Below are 6,564 nucleotides of genomic sequence, written 5' to 3' on the forward strand. Positions count from 1 at the left end.
GAGGTATAATGCGTTGCTTCGAAGGCCATGGATACACAACATGAGGGAAGTACCGTCAATTATTCATCAAATGATGAAGTTTCCAACAAAAGAAGGCATAAAAACAGTATATGGGAAACAACATGCATCGAAGGAGATGTTCACGGTTCACAGGGAGGCACCAACTTCTATACCCTCCACCTCGAAGGAGCTGGAGGGAAAACAGACCCTCGAAGACGATGAAGAAGATTTCCTCGCTCCCCGAACCTTTGTTTCCCCCGAAGAATCGGATGCAACAAAATCAACAATTGAAGAGCTAGAGCAAGCTGTTTTAATCTAGCATCTCACAAATCGTAAGGTATACCTGGGAATAGGATTAACCCCCGAACTCAGGAAAAAACTCATTCGATTTCTTATTATTAACATCGATTGATTTGCTTGGTCCCATCTAGATATGACAGGGGTCCTGTCGGAAATAACCACCCACCAACTAAGTGTCGACCCCAGGTTCAAACCGGTGAAGCAAAAAAGGAGATCTCAATCCGAGTTAAACACGTGTTCATCAAGGACGAGGTAACAAAACTCCTCAAAATGGGGTCTATTGGTGAGGTAAAATATCCTGAATGGTTGGTCAATGTGGTGGAGGTTCCCAAAAAGGGGAATAAGTTAAGAATGTTCTAGATTATAAAGACATAAATAGAGCGTGCCTCAAGGATTCATTCCCATTGCCCAACACCGACCACTTGATTAATGTCACGGACATCCACGAGATCCTCACCTTTATCGATGCCTACTCGGAGCATAATCAAATTCAGATAAGCCCCGAGGACAGGGAAAAGACTTCGTTCATCACAAAGTACTGCTACAATGTGATGCCCTTCGGGCTAAAAAATGCGGGAGCCACCAATACCTAGATAATAAGATGTTCGAACATCAAATAGGCAAATCCATGAAAGTTTACATTGATGATATGCTAGTTAAGTCCCTGCATGCAGAGGACCATTTGACCCATTTGCAGGTAACATTCGACATCCTCATAAGCTACAACATGAAACTCAACCCCGAGAAATGTGCCTTCGGAGTGGGTTCGGCAAATTCTTAGGCTTCATAGTGTCAAACAGGGGGATTAAGATCAACCCCGACAAAATCAAAGACATCGAAGAAATCACGGTAGTAAACAATGTGAAGTTCGTGCAATGGCTGACCAGGCGGATAGGAGCCTTGGGCCGATTCATATCGAGGTCATCGGACAGGAGTCATCATTTCTTCTCCTTACTCAAAAAGAAAAACAGCTTCGAATGGACTCCGAAATGCCAACGTGCCTTAGAGGAGTTGAAGCGATATCTAACAAGCCCACCTGTAGACATGTAATTTTTGACCCTCCCTGAAATTTTACATATTTTTAGTATTCAAATGTTTGTTTTAGGTTTAATATTATTATTTTGACTAGTCTTAACTGTTTAGCTTTATTTTATCTTAAAAATGAAAACTACAAAAAATATTCTCCTTTATTTTAGCTAATTATTATTTCTCTAGATATTTTTTGTGTATCTTACTTTGGGTAAAATTGAAAAATGAGAAAAATAGTCACATTATTTTAAAGTACTAAGTTTTCATTTTAAGGACTTTAGATATTAGTATTTGAGATTTTGTTTTATCATAAGAATAGGAAGAAAAAAAAGGAAAAGGAAAAAGAAGAAGCAAATGTTTTCCATTAATTTTTGGCTCTAGCAGATAGTAGCGATAGGAATTTTTAACTTTAAGTATAGTTATTTGGTACTTTCTTAGGTTTATTATTATTATTCCATTCAAATACCTTTATTACTCTAACCAATTCACATTTTTCAATCCCTCTTAATTACAATAGGCGAAGTACCCTCACAAATTTGACCCAAGGCAATTTCTTCTCACTTTTCCATTAAAAAATAAACAAAGCACATTCCATTGTCCCAAGGGGGTCCACATTTTTGTGAATTTATGATCCAAGCACAATTCCATAAGAAAAAGTGATAAAAAGGAAACAGAGTAAAAGGGGGTGGGAACGTGGGAGAATAGGGTGAGAACACGGTCTTGAAACAGAGGAGAAAACCTAGCGCCGCAGATCTTCCTTACAAAAAATCACGCGCAAACACTCTGAGAGGAGATAGCCAAAATCCCTAAATCAACAGTCACCTTCAACAGACCACCAAAAAATCGCTGATCTCCCTCTCTCTCTCACTCACAACCCTTTATCACCACAACAACCAGCTTCTTCTTCCATCTCCGACTCTCAGCCCCGACAAACTCATACCAAAACCAAAAAAAAAAAGAAAAACGGAAAGAAATCTAGACAAAAATTTTGGGAGAAAGAGATTAGGATTCGTCTTTAGTTTCATTTGACTTTTCCTTTTATTCTCTTCTCAATTCCAGGGAAAGATACTAATAAAAATTTTAAATTTTTTTGGTTCTCAATTTTGCTTCAAAAATCTGAAAATTCAAAAAAAAATGGAAAAGAATTCCGTTTCTTCCTCTGGATTTTCGTTTGAAATGGAAGGAAGCTGAGGTGAGTGTTCAAAGCTTTGGAGTTGTCGTTCGTGGTTTAGGAGCGCAGTTTCGGGAGTGAATCAGTCTCTGTTCTCGCCGGATTTCGGACTCCGTGTTTGTAGCTATTTTCTTCATTCTGCTCATATATTCAAGGGGTTTTATTCTAACAGGTTCATCTCAGACTTTCTCTTCTCGTGGTTTTCTCTGTTTGCTATGTATTAAGCTTGAAAAGTGCCATTTGAGAATGGATGGAGTTTTGTGCTTGTTTGGTCGATATCTTCTATTAAATTGCTTTTAATTGATTGTTTTGATCTTGAATGGATTTTGTGCTCAAGAGGAACAAAATACTTTGTTAGTAGTTAACATCTATTTTGTTAAAATAGTCATATAATTTGTTTCACTATTTAGTTATTCTCCAGTAAGGTTCTTGAATTCAAACTTTTGGTGTTGTAGAATTGAAGTGGCCCTCTTGTTAACTATATCTAGGATAAAAAGTGTCTTTCTATGGGTTTCACTTCATTTTAATTAGCGATTTGGTCCGAAATCTATCTGTTCTTTTGATTAGAAATAATGTCACGATTCATGTTATTTATGTTGAGGGTTTTTAACTATGAATAGTTCTAGTTGGAATGGGAAAGTAAAGTTATTTATGAGGATGGCACATTAATTGGTTTGAAAATTTCACTTCGTGTCAATTTTGAAGATGCCATTTTGGAAGATCAAGATGAAGTCCTCGAAGAGATGGTGCTTGAAGATACTGTCGCCGAGGATGCACCCCGAGATTAGATTAGACTTTTGGCTTTTATTATATATGTACTTTTTTGCTTCACTGTTTCTGTTTAAGGACCCCTCATGGGCTTTTGTAATCATATGTAAGGATCCCTCGTGGGCTTTTGTAATTACGATTTATTAATACAAGGATATTTCTTCGATTTGTCTCTGATTTATATTGAATTCCCTCTTTATTTACGTTTGTGAAAATTCTAAATGCATGACTGTACCGATTGATACGAATATCGAGCCCGGGTGTAAGTATTTCTTTTGGCTATTGATTGATTAACACGATTCCCTATAGAACCCTTTGCCGTTCCTTGGACCAAGTTCGGATTGGATTGATAGACTCGGGTTGTCGGGAACCCCGACTTCGAGTTGAATGAGAGTAGGGCTTCAGACTTTCAGAACGAGACTTAGCCTTTTAGACCTCGTAGTAGTCCTCGATGGGGGGATTTGCTCTGATGCCTGAGAATAAAGATAGCCTTTAGGCTTTCGAGGGCAGTGCCCAAGTGGGGGTTCACTCACGCCCGGGCGACCTGGAAACTTATTTTGAACGTAGTGTAGATAGCCTTAAGGCATTGCAGATAGATCCCGAATGAGGGCTTACCCGAGTTTAGATGGTACCTGGGTTAAAGTAATCGAGGGGATAGTTATAACTCGACCTGATGACTCAGGTAGCTCGAGGGCCGGAGGGTCAGGTAAACGGCCTATACTTACAATAACAGAAATCCTCGAGATAGGGTACCACCTCGAGGCTTATGATGATGTCAATGGATCCTTAGAGCATATCTTCTTCTTGGTGGAGGTCCTCAAGATCGGGTACCATCTCGGGACGTGTAGTGATGTCATTGGCTTCCTGGAGCCTATCTTGGTGGAGGTCCTCGAGATCGGGTACTGTAAGCACGTGATTTTTGCCCTATATGAGAAATACTCCCAGGAAATGCAAAATAAAATGATTTTTCCTTGGTGTGCAATTTTGAGTATTTTTGTGATATTTTTGGATAATTATTTGCATTTGTCTGTGTTTGCTTATTTGTTAAATTAATAAAAAATATAAAAATATGTCGCATTTTGCATGTAGGTTTTTATTCTACAATTGTTAGTAATTAAATTAGTTTTACAAAAATTAAAATTACAAAAAAATAGGTATCTTTTGCATTTTTAGCATTTAATGTCCAAATGAATAATTTTATGCTTAATTATTACTTAATTGTGCGTTAATTGTTATTGGGAGTTAATTTGCGATTTTATAACTTAATTTAGTTCTTAATAATAATTTAAGTATTTTTATAATTTAGTTTTAGAAAATAAAAGAAGAAAAGATAACAAAAATACAAATAAAAATCGGATTGGGCCACTTCTTCAATTTTCAACCCCAGGCCCAAACAATTGTCCACAACCCAGTCCACTTCACACGGATCGACCCGGTCCGCCCCATTAACCCAACACCCCTCTTCATTTCTTCATTTTTTGGTCTAAACACAAAAACAAAACAAAAATAACAAAACCAAAAACCCTAAAGACTAACTCATCCGCCTCCTCTCTTCATCCTCTCAAAACTCCAAGCTCACAACCATGGCTGCCCTCACCTAACTCTTCGTCTACTCAGAACAACCAACGTCACCACCATCCACGTCGACCTCCCCGTCTGCTTCGCCGTTGTTTCGCCGGAAAACCCTCGGCCAAAATGGAAGGAAAACCCATCGCCATGGATGCCATGTTTTGTGTGTTTGCTACTGCTTCATTTTCTTCAGCCTGCTCCAGCAGTGTCACTGCTGTTTGCTCCGTCGTCTCTGAGCTTTGCCATCGTCGTCCATGGCGGCACTGCCTTCCCGCCATTGACGCTGCCCGACTAGTCGAGCTTTCTGCTTGCTCGCCGTTTGCGTTGTCATCAACCAAGCAGGCTGCTTCAGGCTTTGCTTCAGGCTTTGCCATCGTCGTCCATGGTGGCTGCCTTCATCTTCTTCACAACATCCAGCTGCACTGCCCCGTCCCCAGCTGTCGCGTCTTTGTTTCACTACTGCCCGTCCAGTTGAGCAAGCATCGACGACTCGGGGTGTTGCTGCCTTCTGCTTCGTTTTCAAACGATGCCAAACGACCATCTCCTTTGGTCATTCGTTCGTTCGTCGTTGAGTTCGTCGTTGAGTTCGTTGTTGAGTTCGGGCAGATTTATTCCCATTTGAGGGTTGTCGAAACAGTCCATACAATCGAATTCGTCGTTGTTCATCTCCGGTTAGTAGATTTTCGAGTTTTATTTTTTGCCCGTATTTTGTTTTGATATTTTCGAATCTAAAATCGGCAAATGTTTGTTTTGTTTATCGTTTGAATTAATTTTTAGTTCATGTTCATGTGTTGTTTGTTAAATTAATTTTTCAGATTCCAAATGAAAGATTAATTACTTGTTTTTCATGTTTATTTCATGTTCGTATTATTGTTGAAGTGAATATTTGTTAGTTTAATGTTTGTTAGATTCAAATTGAAATTTAATTAATTATTTCTTCAATTTGTTTCATGTGTTATGTATTTTCCAGAAAATATTAATGTTGTTTGAATCGTTAGAATCCGTCTTGTTTGTTGCTTAAAAACAGATTTAATTCATGTTCATCTTTGTTTGAAGTTCATGTTTAAATCCAGTGATTTAATGTGAGTTTATGTTTGTCTTTGATTTGTCAATTTAGTATTTTGTTGTTTGTATTGTTGTGTTCTTGCTCATACATTCATGGTCTAAATTAACTAGGATTGGTTCCCGATATGGTTAATTCATTCCATTAATTTTGAGTTGTGTTGTTCATGGTGTTCATATAATTGTTGTTGAAGATTGTTGAGAAATTGGTCATCTTGATCATATTTTGGTCAAGTTATGATTAATTGAGTGTTTAGAGCCGATGGGGGTAATTTGGTAAATTGCATTGCATTCGGGGGTAGATTTGTAATTGCAATAAGGTCGAAGGGGTAGTTTGGTAATTGAACATTATTTTTGATTCTTTATGTTAAGCATGGGGGACAAATATAATGAGGTGGGGTTTTTGATGTACTTGTTTAATATAATGGGGGACAAGACAAAACATAATGGGGAGGAATCTTGCACTTGTTTAATGTAAGCATGGGGGACATATTGTAATGGGTTGGGAATATGGTATTTATTTAATGTAAGCATGGGGGACAAAGTTTAAAATAAAGAAAACATTAATAAGTGGGGCAAAGCATGCCATTGAAGGAATAATTTGGGGGTTGGGAATTGAAGATTTGTCTTGCTATATATAGAGTCATTTCTTGACATTAAAAGGG

The 6,564-nt window shown here is 38.0% G+C and overlaps 1 long non-coding RNA gene across 1 annotated transcript; it reads left to right on the plus strand.

Moving 5' to 3' along the window:
* Positions 1-2,000: 2,000 nt before the first annotated feature.
* Positions 2,001-3,434, plus strand: LOC107820876 (uncharacterized). Its single transcript, XR_001656004.2, has 2 exons — positions 2,001-2,672; positions 3,206-3,434. It is a non-coding gene; the product is annotated as an uncharacterized LOC107820876 (long non-coding RNA).
* The last annotated feature ends 3,130 nt before the right edge of the window (positions 3,435-6,564 follow it).

The sequence above is a fragment of the Nicotiana tabacum genome, chromosome 10 (genome assembly GCF_000715075.1).
Source record: "Nicotiana tabacum cultivar K326 chromosome 10, ASM71507v2, whole genome shotgun sequence".
In the NCBI taxonomy this organism is placed as follows: domain Eukaryota; kingdom Viridiplantae; phylum Streptophyta; class Magnoliopsida; order Solanales; family Solanaceae; genus Nicotiana; species Nicotiana tabacum.